At 37.7% G+C, this 27,009-nt stretch overlaps 1 long non-coding RNA gene across 3 annotated transcripts in view; it reads right to left on the bottom strand.

Annotated features, from left to right (window-relative positions):
• LOC144378968 (uncharacterized) overlaps window positions 1-27,009 on the bottom strand; it is a 489,245-nt gene that overhangs the window by 296,122 nt on the left and 166,114 nt on the right. Inside the window, exon 1 of one of the 3 annotated variants that reach the window (XR_013440915.1) lies at window positions 130-1,151. The exons of the other annotated variants lie outside the window; for them this stretch is intronic. This is a non-coding gene — a long non-coding RNA (uncharacterized LOC144378968). Of the gene's footprint in view, window positions 1-129; window positions 1,152-27,009 lie in introns of those variants that run through there. 3 annotated transcript variants of the gene reach the window in all.

The raw sequence follows: 27,009 nt of genomic DNA, 5'->3' as shown, positions 1-27,009 counted from the left end.
AACTAAACAAGGTAAGTAACATGAACATTTCCCCCACTTTGGTCTGCCAGCGACAAAAGAACAGAAGTCATCCCAAAAAGTTTTCCACACACAATCTAGAAAACACATCATTCCTGCTGAAGTACTCACCACTGAAGGGTACCTATGACTTCAGCGATTTGAGTCCTGTCTTCTTTCATGCTGCTAGTCTTGAAGAAATGCCTGTCACACTGGCAAAGGCCCATGCTGTATTTGTGTTGCCAAATCATTTGAAAGTAGACTGTGCAGTTGCAGGCAAGGTCAAAGAAGGCATGTGCATGTGGTGTCACCCCCCAGGTTTCTGTTAGGCATGGGCCTTCTGTCGCCTCCAAGTTAACCACCAGGCTCACTTCAATTTGTAAGACAGCAGACAGGAAGCAGGAACCCTGCATGTTTCATCTTTGTTGAGGATGACAGCAGAAGCATCTGGCTTTCAGGGGCATCAGAGATAGTAATTCAGTGTGTGGGCCAAGGCCCCACAGCAGGCAGCAAGGGGAGGAGGGGGTTTCACTACAGCAGTTCCTCAAGGTGGTTGGAAAGTCATTGTTTGGAGATACAGTCTCAAGCCTGATTCTGGGAAGTCCTTAATGCCCACTAAGAAAGTCCTTTTCTGCCTGCTCCAGCAGGAGTGGGCTTTACCGAACCAGAGGTACCTGTGTGACTCATCTTCTCGACTTTCTGTTTCTTTGTATCCCCGCTCTCCCCTGCTTCTTAAAAAAACTACCTCTCAATGACACCTGGGTGGCTCAGTCATTAAGCGTCTGCCTTCGGCTCAGGTCATGATCCCAGCGTCCTGGGATGGAGCCCCACATTGGGCTCCCTGGCTCAGCAGGGAGCCTGCCTCTCCTTTCCCACTCCCCCTGCTTGTGTTCCTTCTCTCGCTTTGTCTCTGTCAAATAAATAAATAAAATCTTAAAAAAAAAAAACCTACCTCTCCAATCATTCCCAATGGCATACACATTTGCTATAATACCCTCTGTACTACAAAAAGAATAAAGAGAAACTTTCTCTTGACTTCAAACTTCTCACAGCTAACATCCCTTCTCTGTTCCCCTTCTTAAATATAATTCTTTAAAGAATTACCCTTACATCTGCATATATTTTCAACCCATTCCAACCTGACTGACCTCACATCACTGAAACTGCTCTGTGCAAGGTTGCTTACAAGCTCCATGTTGTTGAGTTAAGTGGCAGCCTGTCGTTTGACCTCTACACTTGGATTCCATTAGACATTCCTTTCTTGGAACTCTGTGCTTCTGTGACCACATTCTCCTGGTGTCATTCATCTTCTCTTCTCTTTATGGTCTGACCCTAAATGATTGCATCCATTCCCATAGGATTAAGTTCCATCTTTAAGTAGACAAGGCCCAGATTCCCACATCCAGGTCACAAACCCAATAGCCTAGGCAATGTGAAATTGTAGTATCTAAAATATAGCCTTAACTTTACCCCCCAAATTTGATTGTGTTATGTATCAAATCACATTTAAACCAAATGGTTCCTCTGCTCAAAACAACCCACTGAACATGGAATAAAATCCAGTATCTGCCTCCTGCTCTAATTCATCTTTTATTCCTCCATATCACCTTTCCCCAACCACAGTGAGCTCCTTTCATCTCTGTGGGCATATGGAGTTTTCGTACTTCCGACCTTCACAAGGGCTATTGTCCCTGCTGGAGATGTGCTTTCTCTCCTAGTCTTTGAAGGACTTCTTCTTTCTCTTCCTTCTGGGCCAAATGGAAACATCATTTCTTCAGAGAGATCATCCCTGGTACTATATAACACTGTTTCATTGGAAATTGAGTTCTAAACAACTCACTTCCACTGCTTTGGTACACAGCCTCTTTGGAAGTTGGAGACTATTACATACAGCCCCAGAAGTTAACCAATATGCTCTCTGCACCTCATGATTTCTTCTCTTCCTTGGTCCTCCATTCCCCCTGACTACATGAGTCTTTCTTACCACCAAAATCTGCTCTCAGAGCAAACATACTCAGTGTTGTGGCTTACTTCTTCCCTTAAAAAAAAAGAGAGAGCGAGAAGAGAGAAAGCTTTATCTCTAAGTGTCTTATCAAATGTGCCTTCCCAAGTAAGAGGAAAATTTTTGTGAAAAGGAGGAAGAGTACTGTTTGATTCCCAGGACCTTTTCCAACACCCGGGAAAGCACACTGTTAGGATTCCCTTTACTTCACTTCCCATTGTGCCACATCAAATGCCAAGAGAAGATTTTTTTTTTTATGACTTTAAGTCATGTCATCTTCAACATATTACCATAGATTTCCTGAACTGCTCAAAGAAAATAGTATAATACTCAGACATACTTACTAATCCATCTGTAAGGCTTGAAGGAGGCTAGTGAATATACCAAACACACAAAACCCCACAATATCTGCTTGCAAGCATGAGAACTAACATGTCCTTCCCTGCCCATACCCAAGGCCAGAGTATGGTCTCACAATTGAGTGGCATTTCACACTAGCAGCAAACAAGCTGTCTTCATAGACCCAAATAGGCACCAGGGCAAGAGCAGTATGTCAGTGGTCACCCATGAAGGGATTTCAACTGGACTGACATTTAGATTTGTCAAAAAGACCATCAAAAAATCAAACTTCAAAATATATTGTTGCCTATATTTTTATTGTATATTTTATTAAATTCTGAAGCTAATAATATTATTTTAAGACCAAGTACCCAAGCAATAACCCAAGATCATAAAACAAATCAATGTGGAAATGATTTAATTTACATGAATCAAAGCAACAGGCAACTTTCAGACACATAAATAGCTGAGGCCTGTCTTTAGCTGTAGTAATATCGAAATGATTCCCACTGCCCTTACAATGTGGGCTTTATACATAGCCCCCCCAAAAGAAAACCAAAACAAACCCAATACTTGCATCCAAATCAACAGAAAGCAACTGTTATAAGACTCTTTCATATCGCATTTATACCTCCACCCTCAACGAGTGATTTTCATTGCCAGTTAGAACAAAGCAACAATTCTACGAGATTGACAATGCACTACAATTGCATATTGCATTAACTTTATTTTTTTAAAAGATTTATTTGAGAGAGAGAGAGAGAGAACAAGCAGGGGGAGCAGCAGGCAGAGAGAGAGGGAGAAGCAGACTCTCCACTCAGCAGGGAGCCCAACATGGGGCTCGATCCCAGGACCCTGGGATCAGGACCTGAGCTGAAGGCAGACGCTTTACCGACTGAGCTACCCAGGCGCCCCTACTGCATTAGCTTTAATTAAGCCATCAGAATTTACTTCAGGACTACTTATATGCCATTTGTTGACCAGCTTCACAGAGGAAAAAAAAAAAAATCACATTTACTAATAAAACTATTCTTTTGCTGAAAGAATGAAAAATCTTGTTTCAGAAGAGACACACTGGACAATCAGAGTCATATAATGAGCTTAGCCACTTGTCTACTCAGCTGTTGTGAGGACATTTCTTTCCCCACACTCCTCCTGCCTCTCGGAGGAGCCCACCTCAAGGCGAGCTTACCGCCACAGTGCGGCCACGTACCACGATGACAGCAGCCCGCCACAGGGGGCTGCACACAGTAGGCACGAAGTCCTGTGGTTTCTGCCACCAAATTATAGTAAACACTAGGAGTCACACAGCAGCAGAGATAAAATTTTAGAGATGTCATTCCAACCAGAGCCATGTTAAGCTGTTGGATTCCAGGATGCTTGCAGTGAAATTGGTTGTCCTCTAAATGGTTTCCTCTAAAAATGTAATTGCTTTGTTCTGGGTTCAGAAAGGCATGTGGGGGAGCATGGTGGGGGGAGAGCATGATTTCCATCCCCTACTGCTGCCACAGATTCCAACTGCAAGTGCAAGGGCTGGTGAAACAATAAAGTCATCGTCTCTTATCTCAATGCCAGATAGATTCTTTCCTTGGCTTCCAGACAAAATTCACTAATTATAATTATCTTCGGAGCTGGCAGTGGCCACTATCTAAAACCCTGTAAATGTTCCAGGGAAGCCCTGTGGAGCTGGTGTTTGTGTCAAGCTGGGCAGGTGACTGTCCCCCTAACCGCTGTGGTGTCATTTCACTCACACAGAGGCAAGTACACGGGTGATGCCAAAGCACGACGGCGAAGTAACTGCAGTGGAAACTCACATATTACAAAACACATGTGCAATTCCTATTTGGCATATTTCATGAAACCGAAGTTGACATTGTACAGCTTAAGAAAGTTTTTGTACTGAACACCACCATGTTAAAAGAGCACTGGGTTGTTATGCACAGACACCCCATTTGCAATATATAATTTTAACTATTCTAATCTATTATTAGCCATGTGAGATTCATGTGAGCTTAAATATTTATATTGAGAACCCTTGCAACATCTATAGTGCCATCTGTAACAATTTTATTTAGGGTTTCTGATAACATTTTTCCCCTCGTTCTGCTTGAATCGATCCCTGTTTCCTTCTTTATTCTCTTTTTAAAAATCTTATTAAAGTAGAATTTAATCATATGCCCAGATGTATTGAAAAGAATATTGTTTAACATAATTTTATGACAATTTCAGATGGAGAATATAAGAAAGGTTTGGATTAATTTATACACACAATTTTTCTGTTTAGGTCATCAAAATGAGCAAATTTTACATACCTCCTTCAAACTGTGGAGTTTCTCTGTGTATAAACTACCTTGAGGAATTATGGAAACCCAGGTTTTAAATGTTTGTCTTAGTTTAGGTTTTACCTACACATAATTGTTTTAAATTAAACAGGAAAGGGAGTTTATGTCATACATTTATGCTTTACAAATTGATAACAAGTATATCTTTCAGTTGTCCAAGGTCACACAACTAGTAAATGAAGGATCCTGGACTTGTCACGGTGTCTCTTAACTACAGTCTGTAACATTCCCCTGCCACCCCAAGTGTCCTGCATTAGCAGTGATTCACCATTTTTCAGAAATATTAAGAAAGGCAGGGGCACCTGGGTGGCTCAGTGGGTTAAGCATCTGCCTTCGACTCAGGTCATGATCTCAGGGTCCTGGGATCGAGCCCCATGTCAGGCTCCCTGCTCAGCAGAGCCTGCTTCTCCCTCTCCCTCTGCTGTTGCCCCTGCTTATGCTCTCTTTGTCAAATAAGTAAAATATTTAACAAAAAAAAGGAGAAAACTCAAAAAAAAATGTTAAAAAAAAGGCAAACCAATTTAAACACCTCCCCCCCACCACACACACATTTTCCAGATTTTTTTAATTGATGAGCTAGTAGCTGCAACTGATGTGAAGACATTGTGATGGAGTTGTCTCTGTCATGCAGTGAAGGGTGCAGGTAAAGAGAAGGAGGACAAAGAGAAAGCGTCACAGAGACTGGCGTTCCTGAGGTCAGAACTCTCCAGTCCTCAGGTGGAGGTTATAAAGGCAGGACCCAAATCCCTGTCAGCTGCAACACACCTAGCACGCCCCCCCCACCCCCATCTCCAACTGTACTGCCTGGGAATAGTGCCAGAATAGCCCTTGCAGTGGGCTGTGTTCAAGCAGAACACATCTGACCCATCCAGCGCCCCTCAAGAGCATGGAAGAGAATCCAGGTTTTCGATGCCAATGAAAGATCACAGAAGTTAGCAGAGAAAGAGAGGCCTATAAACAAGCTGGAAAAGCCAATAAGTCTTGTGGTTGCAATGAGGGGATGACATAGTAGGAGACAGATAATGGTCTGTGTGATTAGAGAAATAGCAGGAACCATGACTTTTCCTTGGATGCCAGCATGGAGGGCTGCCCATACCCCAGGCCCAAATACATCAACGTCCATGTTAGAGAAATAGCATGCACGAGTTATAGGAACCAGATATCCTCCCTGATGCGGTTTTTATACCCCAGGACTAATTCCAGGAAGGAGGAGAGAGAATATTCTGAACTGGTAGAATACACCAATAACTGACATTTTGTTTTTCTGCCATCAGGCAAAATAGAGGTACAAAATAGAGAATAAAGTTGTTATAGATGAATAAGGTTGCAAGAACCTTTAAATACTTGAAACTGTGTAACAAAGCCCTACACAAGGGGGAAAGTATTAAATAATTTCAAAAAAAAAAAGAGAGAAAGAAATGGGCATTTTCTCCTCAGAATTTTACATCAGAGCCATTCCATCTCAAATGTGGAGAATTAAAATCCTTAATTCTTAAAGGAATGATAACTCTTTGAGAGCATTTTGTAAAACATACTATATCCACATTTCTTGTCCTCAATCCTAATTTCTTGCTGTTTAATGAAACATCTAGGTTTCTAAACTGACTTTCTTCCATGGACCAAGTTTTAGGCAGAACCTCAGTTAAGACTTCTAAGACATGTGAAACTAATTTGTTCTTCTAGATTTCTGTGAAGAAGATCAATGTTCTAGTGTTGGCATGTGAAAGCAGGGAGGGACACTTGCCACCTTAATATTACAACATGTGCCTCCCTCAACCTTAGAATATGTTTAAAAAAAAACCCTAAGTAGAGATGGAGGTTTGGGGAAATATAACTCATCCATAGATAATACAATACAAAATATGACATATGAAACATGTGAAACATAAGTCATGGTTCTTTATTTTTTCCTGCCAAAGTGTAAACTTTATAGATATTTTTATCAAGAGAAAACAAAAATTGGAGTCAACCCATGATTGCCATCTTGTGGAGAGATCCAGCACTATCTTGCCAGAATTCTTGTCCCTCGGGTTAAGTTAGAATAAAAACGCCTCCAGAGATTCCTCAGGCACTCCTTCCATTATTTAATAATCTTTGCTGCAAATAAGCTCTGCCTCATAGCTGACCCAAATCCCCCGGGTTATCTCCCAGAGATACGGGGAAGAACTGCCACCTCTTATTGAGCTGTAATGCTTTACATGCTCGGCCAAGTTATTAAATCACACCTGTGACTTTACTCTTCCAGGTTAAAAAGTTCCACACTATCTGACATTTCCACCAAATTCCTATGTTCCAGCACTTGCAATTGCCAAACTTCCTAAAACTTGGTCTGTGTTTCATGGCTTGGGTCATTTCTATGCTTGTTTACTCACTTCATGAAGTTTTTAAGGCATCTGAATGGCCTGTCCTCCTTTGAGAACACCCCTGAGAATTTCTGCAGGGGCCAGTACTGGGTCTGAAGGTTCTACAGCTTCCATCTCTCTAGAAGGAACCTCAGAGTCCAGGAAAAGCCCTTATACTCCAGCACCTCCGGCCAGTTGCCAAGGGAACCAAATCATACTATGGATGTTCCAGATTCTCTCTCATGCACACAGTTAAATATGCCAAATTAGTCCACTATAAATGTATTCTAAAAATAATTATGAGACCTCCAAATACTGGACAATTTTCCCTTTGCTTGATCACCACCGTCTACAATCTAACTCTGTTTTATCACAAGCATTGTGAAAAATACTCTTCTTCCCGTACACACATCTTCCACAAATGGAGAGCCAGCAAATCCTGACAACTCTACTTTCAAAATAAATCAAACACGACCATTTCTCCCTTACTCCTATTACCCAGAATGAAGTCCAAGCCAACATCATGCCTTGCTTAAATTTTTGCAGTAGACTTCTAGCCAGCATTCCTTGTTCTACTCAGTCCTCCCTGCAGTCTACTCAACACAGAAGCCAGAATGACCCAGCCAAGGCACAAGTTAGATCATGGCACTCCCTGCCTTGCTCCAAACTCTCTCATGACTCCTAGAACAGACTTGGAATATGAAAATCTTTGCAAGGACTTACATGGCCCTTACCAAATGGCCCCCATTCTCTCTACCTCATCCCTTACACTCTTCCCTGAGTTCACTCTGCCCCAGCCACACTGGCCTTCCTGCTACTCCTCACACAAACCTGCTCCTGCCTCAGGGCCTTTGCTTTTACTGTGCCTTCTCTATAGAACGCTCTCCCCCTCAATATGCTCATGGCTCACTCTCTCATGACCTTCAGGTCTTCTCTCAAAAGTCACCTTTTAAGCAAGGCCTTCCCTGGAAATTCTAGATAAAATGCCATCCCTTCTCCTATTTAATATCTTCTTTTGTTTTATTTTTACTCCTTAGTATTCATAACCTACTAGCAAATATTTTTGTTTATCATCTATACTAGCTTTCTATTGCTATCCTAACAAATTACCACAAATTTAGCAACTTAAAACAACATAAATTTATCATCTCACGGTTCTGTAGATCACAAGTCCAGTGGGCTTCTCTGCTCCAGCTCTCACAGGGCTAAAATCAAAATGTTGGCAGGCTGGGCTCTTCGAAGGAGACTCTAGGAAGAAACTGCTTTCAAATTTATTCAAGCTGTTGGCAGAATTCAGTTCCATGGGGTTATTTAAACGAAACCCCATTTCCTTTTCGGTTGTCAGCTTCAAAGTCTTCCTCATCCTGAAGTCCTTGGCTTATACTCCCCTCACTTCAAATTCAAAGCCAAGTAGAAGGTCTAGCTCTTCTCAGGCATCCAATCCCTTTACTGACCCCTTCAAGCCTCATCATTCCAGCTTTCCTTTTCTGCCACATTGCTGACTCCAGGTGAAGAAAGTCCTCTGCTTCTCAAGGTTCACAGGATTAGTTTGGGCCCACCTGGATAATCCAGGCTATTCTCCCTATTTTAAAACCCTTAATCGTAATTACATCAGCCAAGTCCCTCCACAGCAGGATCTAGATTCAGGTTTGATTAAATAACCATGTGATGGGCATCTTGGGGGACGGTCTTTAGACGTCTGCCTACCATATTGTCAGACTATCCTGATAGAATATAAATTCCAGAAAAGCAGGATTTTTTTAGTTTAATGCAGCACAGTATCTCCAGCATCTAAAAACAGGGCCTGAGACAAAGTAGACAAACAACCAATAAATCTTGGATGAATGCATCTAGTTTAAGGGTTTTTCTTAATTCCAGTATAGTTAACATACAGTGTTAAATTAATTTCAGATGTACAATATAGTGATTCAGCAATTCTATATGTTACTCAACATCCAAGAGTTCTTAATGTGAAGATGTGAACTCTGCAAAATGATACGTAAAAAATAGATAGCATGCATCCACATGCGTACTTTTTTTTCGTAGAGGTGGATCCATATTTTTCATCAAATTTTTAAAATAGCTGTACCTTCCAATTTGCCTGGAATGATCTTCATTTATGCCTCTTCACTTAGAATAATTAATTATTCATTGGACCCCACTTACCCTCTCAAAGTGTCCAGGTTTGTATGATAAATTTCATGATTATCTTAGGTTCTCAAAAATGTCTATGGTCCAACAAAAGTTTAAACTCTTCTGATCTCTTCAAGCCTTTATGTAGGGCTGTATTTAAACTTATACAAACAGAAGGCTATTGTTTTCTCATAAAATACGCATCCGCTCCCTTGAAAACACAGGTAAAGGACTTTTATAATTAAAGACCAACAAGTGGATCCTGACAAAACCCACCAATTAATTATCTCAACAAAATAGCATATCGCCTCAGGTTATAAATATGAGAAATGGCAATGGGTATAAAAACAACTATGTGACACTGAGAATTTGGCCACACTGCCTTAGATGTGATAGTGTGTCCCACCTGTTCAGTGAGATAACAGAGCACTTTGTGTACCCTAACATTTCTTAGAAATACTTGCACTACAGAATTCTTGGTCTAGAAGATACTTATGATAAGACCTCAACCATTTTAAGTGTATTCATGCCATGTATATGACATAAGAAATATAGAATATTTAATAATTACACTTTAAAGCTGGATACATGGAAAATATTTCAGTTGACCCAAAGCCTTTCCTTTATTTCTAGTACAGTGTATTGGGGAAGATTCAGCTTGGTTAGGGAATCTAATGAGGTTTTTTTTTTTTTTTTTTTACTTGTTTTTCTTCATTTGCTCCTTTCATAAAAATTTTGGGTTTATTCACTTTCTCTTAAGAAATTTGATTGTGACCTTACTCCTGATCACCAATTCCATCTGCAAAATTATGGGCAAATAATGGCCTCTGTTGAGAAAATTGTCTAAATGATTAAGGAGTTAAGGGACTTTGTATAGCTTTATAAATCTGCCTTCCCTCCACTACCCCACCCAAAAAACTTCATTTGGAGACTTTTTTTTCAAACTTATGTTAAATGCAAATTGTTTCTAATCAGCTACTCAAAGCAAGGAATCTGTGCGTGTTATGTTTTAGCTGTAAGAAAATGCATCTGCTGAGATTATAAATTCTATTTCAAGTTACATTAACAGAGCAAGTTACCCCAGGAAGAATTCTGAATGAAATAAACATGTCCCTCACTTCAAGCACATGATTCCTATAACACCCTCTTTTCTTCTTAGTCCTCTTGCCCCTCTGATATGGTTGTAGTTTACCTATACGTGCCTCTAGACACCCTTTTCCCCTTCTTGGTCACAATCAATCCACATTCCATATTAGAGACCCCAGATGAGCATTTACCCATTTTCAGTGTTCTAAGGGTGCAGCCCTAAATTCCTCTACCTAAAACTAACCAACCCATGGGATTGAGAAGACACACCATTATTTATTTATTTATTTATTTATTTATTTGACAGAGAGAGACACAGCAAGAGAGGGAACACAAGCAGGGGGAGTGGGAGAGGGAAAAGCAGGCTTCCCACAGAGCAGGGAGCCTGATGTGGGGCTCGATCCCAAGACCCTGTGATCATGACCTGAGCCAAAGGAAGACGCTTAATGACTGAGCCACCCAGGCGCCCCAAGACACACCATTTTTGAGGAGAAAAAAAAAACTCTTCACAGTGTGAATCCCAAGATGTAGAATTCTGAGTGGGTTAAGCCCACACGTGGCCAAGACAGCTTTGCAATCCTCTGTTATGTGGTAGTTAGTACCAGGTCTAGAGGTCTCCAAAGGTGACCTGAAGTAGCTTTAAAACACAAAGAAACTGGGGCGCCTGGGTGGCTCAGTTGCTTAAGCGACTGCCTTCGGCTCAGGTCATGATCCTCGAGTCCCAGGATCGAGCCCCGCATCGGGCTCCCTGCTCAGCGGGGAACCTGCTTCTCCCTCTGACCCTCCCCCCTCTCGTGTTCTCTCTCTCATTCTCTCTCTCTCTCTCAAATAAATAAATAAAATCTTTAAAAAAAAAAAAACACAAACTGAAAGAGAATAATTCAGGTTTTCATCTGCGCCTCAACACATTTTCTTCAAAAGCAACTGCTGAGGAATAACAACATCACAGGCAGGGGCAAAATGCTGTCAGTCTTGTAAACTGTGGGTGGCGTCTCTGCTCCAGGATGATCTGCTGACCAATAAGCTCATCAGGAATGCATCACCCATGATGGGCATTAAGGAGGGCATGTGATGTGATGAGCACTGGGTGTTATACACAACTGATAAATTATTGAACACTATATCTGAAACTAATGATGTACTTTTACTATATGTCGGCTAATTGAATTTAAATTAAAAAAAAAAAAAAAGGAATGCGTCATCCAAACCTGGCCTAACCCAGTCCTTCTCTCCTCTTCTCCACACCAACCTTTTCTAATTGTGGTAAAATATATATAACATAAAATTTACCATTTTCACCACTTTTAAGTGTACAATTCTGTGACATTAAGCTCATTCACTTTGTTTTGCTACCATCACCACCATCCATCCACAGAACTTTTTTCATCTTGCAAAACCAAAATTCTGCACCCATTAAACAATTGTTCCCCATTCCACCCTACCCACTCACATTTACCTTCTTAAATTAACTTAATTTAAAACTTCTGTTTCTAAAATTGGTGGAGGATTGGTGGATAAGAATATATTCCTAGTATGTATATCTTTTCCTACTGAAAATGGCCTTCTAAAATAAGCTTAATTTACCACAGTCTATTACCATTTCAGTCAGGAATATTTTATTTTCCAACCTGAACTCAAATCTTTAGGGAATGAAAACAGATTTAAAAAAAGAGAGAGAACTACGCCAACCGCTTCATGTACCTGTGGAAAGGTAGGATTACATGTGAGGCTTAAAAACACAAAAATAATTCAAACATCTTTAACACCATGTAAGACACTCTCTGCCATTTCCAGTTTTGCCTTTGTTTCCCTCCACTCTAATGGATGTCAATAGAGGGGTGGGGTCCCCCAAGGGGCAACTGGTATGGCTGGAGACAATTTGGGTTGTCACAACTCAGGAATGCTACTGTAATCTATTGGGTAGTTGCCAAGGAAGCTGTCAAACATCCTACAATACACAGGACAGACCCCACAATAAAATTTTCTGACACCAAATATCAATAGAATCAAAGTTGAGAAACCCTGATGTACATATCTATTCCTTCCATATGTTCAGTAACATAAAATCTTCAATTTCTAAGCCACTCATCTGGTGGTCTCACCATGAAAGGATTGAAATTTCTCCCTAGTTTCAATTTTTAAAACTATCCAGGAAGGACTCTAATCAGACTTATTTGAGTCAATTGTCAATCAACTGCAGTCAGGATGGGAGGGGTCACAGGCAGGTAGGGCCTAGGATGGCCTCTCAAAACCCCCTTCTTTGTTTTGTTTTTTGTTCTGTTTTTAAAGATTGTATTTATTTATTTGAGAGAGAGAGACAGAGAGAGACAATGAGAGGGGAGGAGAGGGAGAAACAGGTTCCCAGCTGAGCAAGGAGCCTGACGCTGGACTCGATCCCAGGACCCTGGGATCATGACCTGAGCCAAAAGCAGACACTTAACCAACTGAGCCACCCAGGTGCCCCAAAGCCCCCTTCCTTGTATAGATGCTGTTCTCAGAAAAGGAAAATTACAATGAGCTGGGTAGATATTCCAAAGAGTGTGTACCACAAAGTAGAACTTTCTTGTTGTAATTTTTTTTTAAAGAAACTCCTTTGTGTTTGCTCTTTCTGTGGCAAATTTTCTAAGATGGAAAAATCTATAACTGGAGTAGTTACCATACTTAGGTGGGGTTTTTTTTTTTTTTTTTTTGGTAACCAGCAGAAGTGTTTAATCATCTAGTTTTAAGCAGAAATCATTTGCCCAAAATATAAATTAATTCAAGTAATGAGATATGCAAAACAGAGAGAGAAAAGCATAGATATTTATAAGGTTCACTTTTGAAATTGGCAAAAATAATGAATCTTTATGTCTGCAGTGATAAAGTTGGACTCCTCTCCTCTTAGTATCTCCATCTTCTGTTAGATTGCTTGCAGATCCACTGAAATTAGATGTCAGTGTAAATTATGGTACAGGCAGACTTACTAGCCAAGGCTATGAAGGGTAGACACATAAAAACAAGGTGCTATTGAATGTAATTGCTTCTGATCTTAAAATTCTTAAGCGACAAAATTGATGCTGATGTGGTATTTGCATCAGGTAGTCCCTTTAATTGACACTGACTCAGTTGGGGACTTCTTTTTCTTTTTTCTGAGTGGTTTTATTTTTTTCTTCCTAATTCTTAAGTTCCAGAACAGGAAAGTCAGCAACTTATAAGTTGGATAAATCTGAGAAGTGAATAACAGTAGGTAGAGGAAGTGGAGATCTCCAAATTTTTTCCACGGCCCGTGGCCCTATAAAGTCTCAAGTGAGAAAATGAATCCATGTGAAGAGCATTTGGAGATAATACTTGGAAGGAAGTTAGCTCTTTCTTGAACCTTGCTAAATTAGAAAGAAAGCCCCATTTGCAAACATTTCCATTCTTGTCTATTTCAATAAGGAGAAAGATGAAAAAGCATGACCCACAGGGCTCCTGGAGGAAGGAGATGTATGGTTTTGTCTGCTCATTTAAATACTTAACAAGCCACAGGGAAAAAAGAAGACATCCCATTCCACTGCCCATAACATATGTCAGTAAGTCATAAAAATAAATCATACCGTGGATGGCTTGTGAACAGTGCTCAGCCTCCTGCGAGACATTAGCGCTTGTTCTTGAGCCAAAAAAGCAAACAGTCCAACTGTCTATCTAATATCTGTTCTTCCCCTGCCATGAAAAACAGTTTCCAGAAAACAGAGAGGATAATTAGTTTATTCTTACCCTGACTCTATGGCAAAGTTATAATGTTCTCTCTAATAATTTTATCCTATAGAACTTCTTTGAATTAAAGGAGGATATTTTGGTAATATTTTTAGGTTTAGCAAAACTATAACATCTGAAAGAAATGATAAGAAGCTACTTTATACTTTATATGAATCAAATTAATAAATATTGCCTGAAGATGAAGGTCTTTGGGAATCTAATATTGAGTATTAGGCTATTCGTTGGATGAAAAAATAGTGAATGAGATTTTTTTTCTCCTGCTCTATCATGCTTAAATTTGACTAAAACTATAGAAAAATGTGTTTTCAAATATTTCCAAAAATCGATGTAACTGGCTATTTGGGGAAATATTTGTTAAGACTGAAGTATAATATCAAAGCCAGAAAATTAGTCTTATGTAAGAAACTGGAAACTTCAAAGCAGTTGTTTTTCCGCCCAAGTTTTCCTGATAGTGTAGCTCAACTACAAGAAATTTTTTGTCTGTCCCCACTCAAAATATGATCAATGTTTGTTACACATGATCCATTTCACTGAGCCTCTAGTCTGATGAGGAATATAGGTAAGAGGGGCAAAAATGAGATAGGCAGAGATGAAATCAAGTTACACTAAAAAAAAAGACACAATATTGTTTGGCTGGAGAGCTCACTCATTACTGCCTGACACGTAGCCCCCTAACCACCACTGCACCCCTCCCTACCCCCAATTATTCCTGGCAGTCTTCAGGAAAGGTCCCATATGATGTCCTGACCATCAAGGGGCATCGGATTTTTCCTCCTCCCCTGTTCCCAGTCTCTCGAGAATATGTTTAAAGTCTATGTAGCCTAGTCTGGTGCCTGGCATTTCCGACACAGAAGGCACTCCACAGCATCCAAGCCCCACAAAATATTAAGCCAACAATTGGGTGGTATTTCCAAGGCAATGCTTTACCCCAAGCCTGTCTCAACTGCTGATGCATCATGTAACCTGTTGACAATGAGGGCTCTGACTTCTGTGCCATGTGATACTGTGTACAACTTCCAAAGGTATCAGCAGCATGTCTCACAGATGGTGATGCCTCCAATGCTTGTTCTGCTGGGCCTGGAAACCGGCTGCTACTATGGCCTGGTCTTGCCAACATGAGGACTGCATCATTTCTGGGGAAACAGACCAGTTCTACACTGCAGCTTTGCTATGTTCTCTGGAGTGCCTGAACACACAGAACCATGCTGGGTTTTGCCCACAGGTGCAATGATGTCCTCTCCCCCATGTGTGGTACTGTTATGTCTGTACCAAAATGGAGTTGTTTCGTATTTCAAGAAGCGGTAGGGAAGGCACATAGCTGACTGACATCTTATTATGCCTCACCACCAACCTGAGCGTTATTATTAGAGCAAACTTTGAGACACTGACTCTCCATTGAGAAATCTATTTTTCCCATGAAGTTCCCTTATCTGCAATGGGATAAATGCAAGTTGACTTCTAGTGGTTTCTGTGCCAGGACACCATGTCTGAAACCCTGTGGGAAACATAGCTTAGGCTTTATCCACAAGACCTGAAGCAAACGCTCCCTGCTCCACTTTAAATTCAATATTTTAAATTTTAAAAATATATCCTCTTTGCTAACAAAAACTGAAGGACTCATAAATGAAGGAGGAGAAGGAGAAGAAGAAGAAGAAGAGGAAAAGGAGGAGGAGGAGGAGGAGGAAGAAGAAACCCCACTAAACAAAAGGAAAAGTGAAGAACAAAGTCTCAATGCAGGAACAATGGAATGCTGAGCTCCTTGAAATCAAGTGTGTTTAAACCAACAATATCCTCATAATTTTCCCTCCACCATTCTCTCTCTCTTTCACACACACACACACACACACACACACACACACACACATTTGGCTACACTCATCCAACATCATTTCTAAGCATGCCTGGTATCTATTTCTTATTTTTTTTTTTTCATTCTGGGTATTTTTGGTACCTTCAATGATAACCAGCTATGGCTTTTTCCTATTTTTCATCCTCTCTCTTTTCCCATTCAAATAACAGCTTTCACTTCATTAGTCTCCTTGCAAGGTACAGACACCCTACTAAACTATTAGGAAATAAGATATAAAATGCTTCAAAGTAACTTCAAAGTCATAAAATAATCACAACAAAGAAATTAAAATTTTATACATCAAAGAATTCCACATACTTAATCACTAAAATGAGAAAAGGAAGGGGCTGACATCTTTTTTTGGAAGCGAGAGGATTTCTCAATGTGAAAATTCTCCTTCAAGAATAATGGAAGATAAAGCAATTATGTTTTAAAGGACACAGATGTAAATAGGAAATAGGATGTGTTGTTTGCATTTGTTTCTTCGGGCTAGCTATTTTCCCCCCCCCAATATATATATATATGCAGAATTAAAGTCTTAAGAGCTTGTGCACACCTCCACCTTCCTTCTATAAAAATACCTGCTTCCGCTATAGCCGCTTAAATCAGGCATGCATTTTGCTACACAGGATGGCTCAAGCACAACTAAAATACTGAGCGTTCAGTGGCCTGAGATGGGTGTCCTCTTTCTGCAAGGTATAATACAGCTTCTTCAAACTGATAATTGTCACCAGAAGGAATTCATATTAGAACCTTAATCTTGCTCCAAAATTCTCTTGGTAAAAGCCTATAATTTGTGCAACCTGATGTATCTGTCAGGAACAGATATATTAGCCTCACCTGCTCCTGACAGAGGACACTCGCCTATTCTGTTTTTGTCTCCTGCTTTAATGATTAGTACTCTTTCCATCATCTCTTTTCGCTCTGCTTCAAACATCCTACTGCTGTCATTTATCTAAAAGCTGAATACTAACAAGAAAATGTGGTTCATGCTGCACTTGAGCTTCCTTTGGGATTCTCACCACCAAAACTGAATCTTCCTCTTTTCTCTTTCCTCCTTTTTTAAATCTTACCACCTCAGTTATATTAAATTTTCCAGCAAGCTTAGTGATCACAGTTAAGAAACTGATACCAAAAGATAAATAGCAAACAAAGCATTCCCAGGAGGCCCAATGTCGTAGGACCCCTAAGCTCAATGCCAATTTAACTCCAATTGGAACAGTGGCCTCACTATGGAAAACTGAAACAAGTCCACAGGGTCAAATCCACTCCCAATTACCAACCAGTGACTAAACTAACATTTTTCATAGAGCAATTTACTGTCTGTCATGGACCTTTGCCAAAGGCCAGACTAAAAAAGCCCAAAAAAACTGACAACATCCTTAATGTTTAAATTCAGGTCTGTTTAGCCATCAGTAATGGATGTACTGTTGCAGAGGAACAAAGGAATAAGCTTCAAGAAGGGGAAGAGGGAAGAAAGGAGAATGGCAGGTAAAGGAAGAAAAATTGCCCTTTTAACCAGCTACCTAAAGAAAGAAATCAGTGAGCTCTACTAACTTAAAAAAAAAAAAAAAATTCCCTGAGACAGGACTGAAAAAAAAACTAAACCATAAAAAAATCAATATTTAAAGAGAATCAACCCAAATTATTTGATTCTTTAAAAAAAAAATACCTGAATTCAATGGAAAAGGTACAATTTCAATTCTGTAAATATATTTGAGTATATTTTTCTTTTGTTTACAACTGCAAAAATTTTAGGTCACTTCTTCACTTGCTATCACATTCAATCCTTTCATAATCCTAGGAAGCAAATTAACTTCCAACAAAAATGGACAACCAAGACATAAAATATATTTGCTAATTATCTGTCACAAAATAGGACACAAAGGTGGCTCAATAAACAAAGTGTTACATTGAACCTTAATAAAAACTGTTCTATATAGAACATCTAAAACACTATTGAAGGCTGTGCTCTTTCAGGCAGCAAATGTAACAGGAGATAGTCAGTGATGGAACCAACAGTGGGGAGAAGGACTGAGTGCCCTCCTTGAAGAAATTAATTCTCCTCACATGGAAATAACTACAGTATCTAAATGTCACTCAATGGTATATAAGCTTCACTGGCCCATAAAAATATCACTTTCCTATGAATGAAAAACAGGATTAAGATCAAAGAACAGAGGCCATATTTTTAGAAGTTGGAGATAAATTATTTAAAAATATGTGAGTTGAATAAGCTGCATCAAAAAAAGAGAGAGAGAAAGGTTCTTACTTATTCTTTGTTTGAAATACACATGTTTTATTATGCACCATACATTTTCAAATATTAATTTCATTTCCACACTTTTAGCTATTTAGAATTAGTGAAAATTAGATACTTCTTTGATATAATCTAAATTTTTGCTGATTCTCTGGCCTAGTTTTCACATTTCAAGTAAATAAGGTTAGGACTTTAATAAATAATCTTGGGACTTCTGGTAAATGAATGAAATAAAAAGGAGTTTCAATTATGTAAGACATTCTTTGATAATGTGATTATAGGTCATAAAAAGGGCAGCACTGCCTGATGAAAGGCAAAGCTTTTGAAGTCAGACCTGGTTTGAGTTCTCTGTGCACCACTATCTGTGTGGGCATGACCAAGTCAGAGCTCTTTTCTGAGACTTATTTTCCTATAAAACTTAAATAATAATTCCTACCTTGCAGGATATTTTAAGGATTAGAGATAAGATGCCAGGTGGCCAACAAAATGCCTGGCACTGAGTTGGACTTACAGGATAATAAAGAATAGTTCTGATCATCATCATCTTATTTTAAGATTGTGTTCTACAAAAGTTAAAGCCAAATTCTGATTGCTTGACTTAGTTGATTAAATGCAAAATTAGACAGAAGGATGTTGCTTTTATTAACTCTTAGAACAAAGTGATGTTTGGAATGTGTTGTCATCACCACATCATCAATTCAGAGCCATTAAAAATCAGCATCTGTCAGCACTTCAGACACACAGGTGCCACCCCTCCCAATCTGTTTAATTGACAAAGACAAATAAATTTTAAGATTTAATAAGCCTCAAGATTCACTGGTTAAAATGGCATACACTGGGCAATGCTGAGTTCACTAAATCAAGGGTGTGTGAACTGTTTAGCTATATTCTCATGGTTTTATACATCTTCTGTCACATAATAGGTCAATAACTGTTTATTGTTGAATTAACTAGAAGCAGGAATTGAAAACTATGAGTATTAGAAACATGTACATTACATTTCATTCCTTCATATTAACTAATTGTTTTATTCTTAGTATTTCATGGATTCAACAATCAACAAATATTTACAAATTCTTGCTACGTGTAAGGCACTGAGCCAGACACTAGAGATATGGAAGCGAACAAGCTAGACAAAGTCTTAAATGAGATAATGCAGACAAATAGAACAGTACCCAGCACATAATAGGCTAGGTAAGGTGACAGAGTGGTAGAGAGGTCCATGCCTGCCTCCTTCTCTGTCATGCTCTCCCCCCTCCCATATATATATGGCACACACATGCCTAAAAATTTTTAACATCGCACTCCTTTACCCAGAAATTTATAAGAAAAAAATAAACATGTGTTGAAGTATCTTTGCTTTTATTTTATTTTTTTCCTCAAACTCTGGGTTATCCAAAAATAGCCTTCCAGACTAATGAAAAAGCAGTTGCTGTCATCAAAGAATCTCCAAGAATCTTCAAACTTTCTGTAAATTGGCAGCATTCTGCTCACGCTGTTTAGTTTCCACAGAAGTGAGTCTTTGAAGTTACAAGGTGTTCATGAAGAAAGCAGTAGTTTGCTAAAAAACCATTACTTTTGTTTTACTTGAGACCTAGTTAAGCCTGATTTGGAAAGAACAAAGCCTGAGTTTCCAAAACCACTGTTGGGCCACTGCAAGACAGACTCCTTCCTACCGAGTGATGGCCAAAGGCTCCCCACGCGGCTGCTGAAGGGTATCGATGCACACTACAGATCTCTGCCCATCGTTTGTCCTGTCCTATGCAGTTGAATAAAGACAAAGCTACTTTGTGGAAAGATCAGCATCCAGCACAATGAAAACATAATCCCTTCTCATGAGCATGCCCTGGGAAGCAGTACAGGGTTAAGTAAGTGTGTGAGCTCAGGAGGCAGAAAAACCTGACTCTAAAACTGGGCATCAGCTCTCTATTGATAATAATATTAATAGCTACCATTTATTGTGTGCTTCCAAGTTCCAGACATTGTACTAAGTGCTTTATATTCATTATCTTACTGACATACCAGAAACACTGCCAGTGTATACCAATGAGTAGAGCTGCTTTACCAATTGGCACTTTGTTGGGGAGAACATTTGTCTGCACTCTTTCTGTTTCCTTCCTCCTGGAGGGATTTCATTAACTTTGTCCTCCAGCCCTCTCTCCATTGCCTCATTTAACCCTGGGGATGGATAGCATATCTGGTTGGTGAATTTAGTTGGGAAAAATGAGAATTCAAGGCCAAATGCCTGCCCTTATTTGCTCTCAGGAATGAACTCACCAACATAGAGCCCATATTCTACTCTGTTCTGTCATGCCCTAACTCTTACAAAACACAACCTCCATTTGGAGAGGCATACCTGGGCCAGCAGGACTATGCCTGAGGTTTCTTCTTAAAAAGTTCAATTGCCCACAGAAAGAAGCCACATTCTAATATGTCAGCTACAAACATGGTATTTTGATTTTCCACTAGCTGACATCTTGGCTTCCTTCCCAACTGGTTCAGAATTTGAAAAAGAAGTAGTGATAATTTAGAGGACATTCTCCATATTTATACAATCTTTCAGTGTCTTAATTTTCTTATTTCTAAAATGAGAAAAACAGTACTCATTTCATAGAGTCATTATAACCATACACAATATAACACCTATAAAGTAAAAGGCACATAGTAGGCACAGATTAAATATTAGCAATTATAATTAATGATATTACTGTCACTATTATTTTTATTATTTCACCAAATGGCCTACCAGATCTATTCCTCTCCTAATAGTCTACAGATTTCTGTTAATATTAAAGTTACTTTAGGGGGAACCTGGGTGCCTCACTCAGTTAAGCATCTGACTCTTGATTTCGGGTCAGATCATGATCTCAGTGTCCTAAGGTCAAGCCCCGTGTCAGACTCTACACTCAGCAGGGAATCTGCTTGAGATTCTCTCTCTCTCCCTCTGCCCTTTCCCCCACTCACACGCGCATGTGTGCACGCTCTCTCTCTAAAATAAATAAATAAATCTTATAAATAAATAAATAAATAAATAAATAATCAATCAATCTTTGAGCAAGTCACTTTCTGAGACTCAAAAATTGTAATAACAATAATATCTGGACCAAAGCATTTACCTGAGAATTACATATGAGAAAACATGTTTAGTGCTTAGCACAATGTCTGGCATATAAGTGCTCAATAAATTAATAGTATTATCACTATTAATGTTGTTTTATTTTTATTATGATTCACCTCTTTCTTCTCATTCTCATCCCTGCTGTGTCTATTGTGTAACAGTATTTAATTTAATCTGGTTTCTCATAAGCGACATACGTATTTTTTCTTATCCCTGTATGGTTGTTTTCTTCATTTAAATCCCCAAAATCCACTCTCCATCTGTCTAACTTTAATAAAGTATAGCATTGCCCTTTTCTTCCAGGCAAGAAATGAAGAATGCTCGCTTCAAAGAAAAGACAATAGCAAATCATATATCCTATAGTGTTAGACTTTGGCAATGCAGCTCACATGCCAACCAGATGCTTTCTATTACATTATGACCACCAACACACAACAAATACTGAATAAAGAAAGAAAAATATATAAAATATATACAGACATCAAGTATAAAAAAGGCAAAGTAATTCAGAAAGCCAAGTTTCCTCTCTCATTTCATCAGTGCAACTTCTCCAAGGTCTTGACATTTAAAGCATTTTTTAGACTGAGCTTTAACCCAGTGCTAGAGGCAGAACAGCTTTGCATTTCCTTCTGATAAGTAGAAAGGATAATGAATATTTTCAAGTCTCAATATGGTCAGTATGAGCTATAGCATGTACACAAACACACAGAAAAGGAAAGCGTGTTTTCTCTGAATTGAACTAAAGGACATGTATATTTAGCAGTTCTGTAGAAAGTACACTAAATCTTCAAAACACACACAGGGAAATAAATATCCTATCAATCCTGACTCTGAAAAAGATTTGAATTCAAGCTGAAGGTTTTATTAGGATTTCAACACTATAAACTTGTGTTGGTCTTCAATGATACACATTCAATTGGAGATCATATCATCCAAGTTGATTTTTCCACTTAAAAGTACAAAAATTTTAAGCAAATTGGAAAAACTTATGTTCTCAGTGTAAGAACATTTCCATGGCATCAATCATAGTTTCCATTACTATGAATACTTTGTGAGTGTTTGCTTCAAAGAGTTATTTTAAATATATACCTATTACCACCTTCAATAAACTCAAACTCTGTGACAATACATATTTGAGGAATTGATTCATCATTGCCTGGTAAATTATGCTGGATTATAATCACAGGAAGTTCATTCTATTCTAATTATAAGAAAGTCTTTAGAAACCAAGTAAAAAATAACATGATATAAAACTTAATACCTCCATGTTCAGACATTTTGAAAACAGATTGGTTAGTTACATCACCTTAATTTGTTCAGTTTTTCCCTGTCATTGCTGTCTCCTCAAAGAAAACAGTAGACATACCTCTTAACAGTCTACAGAAATAACTGTTAGATTCTCTTTGTAGGTCAGAGGAAAACTATCTGGAAATAAGCCGACAGGTTTTTTTTTTCTTTTTCCTCAAATTGATTCTGTCCCTGAAATGACCTAAAAACAATTTTTCCTATATTAAAGACTGAACAATATTCTCTAAATATCTGGGTGGGATTTTTCTTTAATGTTAAAAAATAATTCTAAAGTTTATTTGGGAGAATAAACAGGTTATAAATATAACTAATTTAAATATAAATTTTAAAATTTAAGTAATAATGGTACACTTTACTTAATAGACATTAAATCTCTTATACAGCTATAGGAATTAAAACCAATAGATACCAGACCAAAGGGAAGATAATGCAACATAGTATATATACTCAAAACACATTGTAATATATAAAAAGTTAAATACACAGTAAGTTAAACAGCAGTATCAGTAAAAATATTGATTCTTTCACTTTGATAAATTAAGGAAAAAAAATGTTTATATATTTACCTCACCTCAGACACCAAAAAAATTTCACATGACTTAAAAGTTTAAACATATAAAATCAAGCCAGCAAAAAAATAAAAAAGATGTATGTGAAACTTTAATTTTTTTTTAAGATTTTATTTATTTATTTGACAGAGAGACACAGCGAGAGAGGGAACACAAGCAGGGGGAGTGGGAGAGGGAGAAGCAGGCTTCCCGCTGAGCAGGGAGCCCGATGTGGGTCTCAATCCCAGGGTCCCGGGGTCATGACCAGAGCCGAAGGCAGATGCTTAATGACTGAGCCACCCAGGCACCCCTATGTGAAGCTTTCTATGTCAATTTCCACTCCTGGCTATGACAGCATAATTAGTCTTAGACAGGCTCTCCTACCATAAATAGCTTAAAACTTGGCAAAACGTATGAGGTAGTTGTCCAAAATGATTAGATCTGCAAAGCAGGAAAATGTGATCCCTAATCAAGGAAAACAAAAACAGTCAATAGGAATGGAAGTAGGCAAGATTATCCACATTCGAGATTACCCAGTTGTTAGAATGAGCAACAAAGACATTAAGACAACTATTACTATGTTCAAAAACATAGAGTGAATAAATAGTCTCAAAAAAGAAATTTTAAAAAGAACTAAATGAAAATTCTAGAGCTACAAGATACAATGTGTGAAATGAAAAATGCAATGGATGGGCAAAAAATTAGATTGTAGACTACACAATAAAAGGTTAGTGAACATGAAGAAAGATCAACAGAAATTATTCAGTCTAAAAACGAAGAAAAAATAGCGAAAGAAATAGAGCATAACTGACTCATTGATTATGCATCCTAATATATATACCCAATTTTGACAGGAATGTGATAACATTCATGGTTTTAATTTGCATTTCTCTAATGGCTGATGATGTTAAAATCTCTTCATGTGCTTGTGATCTGTATGTCATCTTTCAACAGATGTCTCTTCATGTCATTCACCTATTTTCTATGTAGATTGTTTGGTGTTTTACTGTTGACTATTGACAATTCTTGATATATTATATATAGATGCTAGTGCTTTGTCAGGTATGTGATTTGCAAACACTTTCTCCCATTATACACTTTGTCTTTTTATCCTTTTACTAGGATCTTTTGCAGAGCAAAATATACTTGATTGTGATGAAGCCTCATTTATCAATTTTTCTTTTCATAAACTGTGCTTTTAGTGTCAAGTTAAAGAACTCTTTGCTGACCCCTAAATACTGAAGATTTTCTGTCTTGAAAAGTTTTATAACTTTACATTGTACATTTAAGTTCATGATCCATTTGAGTTAATACTTGTATAAGGTGTGAAACCTAAGTGAAGTTTCACTTTTTGGCCTACAGATGTCCAATCACCCTAGCATCAACTGTTGAAAAAACTATCTTTCCTTCATTGTATTGGTTATACACATTTGCCAAATATTAATTGGTACTTCTTATGGGTCAATTTCTGAGTCATCTCTTGACCTATCCCTCACCAATATCACCCAGTCTTGATTACTATAGCAATATAATGAGTGTTAAAGTCAGGCATGTTGATTTCTTCCACTTAATTCTTTTTCAAAATTGTTTTAGCTATTCTAGTCCCTTTGCCTTTCCATATTAATTTTAGAACAATCTTGCCTGTATCTACCAAAACAAATTGCTGGGATTTTGGTTAATAAATGCACTGAATCTGTATACCAATTTGTGAAGAGGTGACATCTTAATTATATTGAGTCTTCCAATCAATCCATGAACACAGTTTTCTCTCCATTTATTTAGGTCTTTGATTTCTTCTATCAGCATTTATAGTTTTCAGCATCTATGTCCTGTACATATTTTGTTAGATTTATACCTATTTCATTTTCTTTGAGCAATTGTAAGTGGCATTGTATTTTTTTGTAAGTGGTATTGTATTTTTAATTATTGTGTACACATGTTCATTGCTAGTGTATAGAAATACAATTAATTTGTATGCTCATTTTGTATCCTTTACCTTTACTAATTCAATTCTAATTCCTTGGGATTCTCTGTGTAGACATACATATTATTTAAAAATAAGGACAGCTTATTTCTTCCTTTTCAATACATATGCCTTATATTTCCTTTTCTTGTCTTATTGAATTGGCTGGAACTTCTACCATATGGTAAATTAAATTGGTGATAGCAGAAATCCTGGTCTTGTTCTTGACCTTAGGGAGGAAGCATTCAATCTTCATCATAAGGTATAATGTTAGTTATAGGTCCTATGTAGATGCTTAATAAAGTTGAGGAAAATTGCCTCTAGTCCTTTTTTTTTTTTTTGAGAGTTTTTAGTCATGAATGAGTGTTTAATTTTGTCAATTGCTTTTCCTGAATCAATGATATGACCATATGATTTTCTTTACCAGCCTGTTCATGTGATAGATTACATCATTTGATTTTCAAACTGATCCAGTCTTATAACCCTAGAATAACCCCATTTGGTCTTGGTATATAACTACTTTATATACTGGTGAATTCTACTTGCTAAAATCTTCTTAAAAATGTTTATATTTATATGCATGAGAGATATTGGTCAGTAGTTTCTTCTTAAAATTTTTTGTACTTTTTTTTACCTGGTTTGGTAACAAAATAATACTACCTACATAAAATTAGTTGGGCAGTGTCCCCTATTCTTCTATTTTCTGGAATAGATTATGTAGAATTGGTGCTAATTCTCCTGTAAATATTTGATAGAATTGTCCAGTGAAACCATCTGGGCCTTAAAAAATCCTTTTTCAGTTTTTTTTTTTTTAATTTCCAATTCAATTTCCTTTATATTTATAGAGATATCCACATTATCTATTTGATACTGGATGAGTTATGATAGTTTGTATTTCTCAAGAAGTTGATTGATTTCATCTAGTCAAATCTATGTTTGTAAAGTTGTTCATAGTATTTATTACCTTAGAATTGGTTTTGATATTTATAGGGTTTGCAGCAATAACTCCTGTTTTATTCCTGATATTGGTATTTTTTTCCCTTTTCTTTGACAATCATGACAGAGCTTCATCAATTTTATTGATCTTGTCAGAGGACCAACTCTTCATTTTGTTGACATTTTCTATTATTTTTCTGTTTTAATAAAAATTTTATTAATTTCTGCTCTTATGTGTATTATTTCCTTCCTGCTGCTTGCTTTCAGTTTATTTTGCTCTTCCTTTTCTTGGACGTTTAGGTAGGAAGTATAGATTACTAATTTGAAACAATATTCCTTTCTAATATATACATTTAGTGCCATAGATTTCCTTCTCAGCACCACTTTAGGTTGTGCCTCTCAAATTTTGATATGTTGTATTTTTTAATGTGCTGTATTTTCATTTTCATTCAGTTCAATATATTTTTATTTTCCTTAAGACTTTCTTCTTAAAGTCCTTAAAGCTCTCTCCCTGAACCAAGGATTATTTATGTATGTATGTTATAAGTACGCTTTTTAGTTTCCAAGTGTTTGGAGACTTCCCTATTATCTTTCTGTTATTGAATTCTAGTTTGATTCCATTGTGGATGGAGAAAACACTCTATGATTTCAATTCCTTCACATTTGTTGAGGTTTATTTAATGTCCTAAGATATTGTCCATCTTGTATATGTTCCATGGGCACTTGAAAAAATGTGTATTTTGTTGTTGATGGATAATTAGGTCTTGTTGGTTGATGTTTCTGTTGAATTTTTCTATATCTTTGCTGAATTTTTGTCTAGCTCTATCATTTTAAGAGAGGGATACCTAAGTCTCCAACTGTAATTGTGGATTTGTCTATTCGTTTTTTCAGTTCTATCTTTTTTGCTTCATATATCGTGTGGCTTTATTACTTGGTGTATAAACATTAGGATTGCTATGTTTTCTTGATGGATTGGTCCTTTTATCATTGTGTAATATCCCCCATCTCCAGCAATTTTACTTTTTGTTCTGAAGTATACTTTATCTGA

Source organism: Halichoerus grypus, chromosome 9, assembly GCF_964656455.1.
Source record: "Halichoerus grypus chromosome 9, mHalGry1.hap1.1, whole genome shotgun sequence".
Lineage (NCBI taxonomy): Eukaryota > Metazoa > Chordata > Mammalia > Carnivora > Phocidae > Halichoerus > Halichoerus grypus.
Note: the sequence above shows the minus strand (reverse complement) of the source record. Positions and strands in the feature narration are given on the sequence as shown.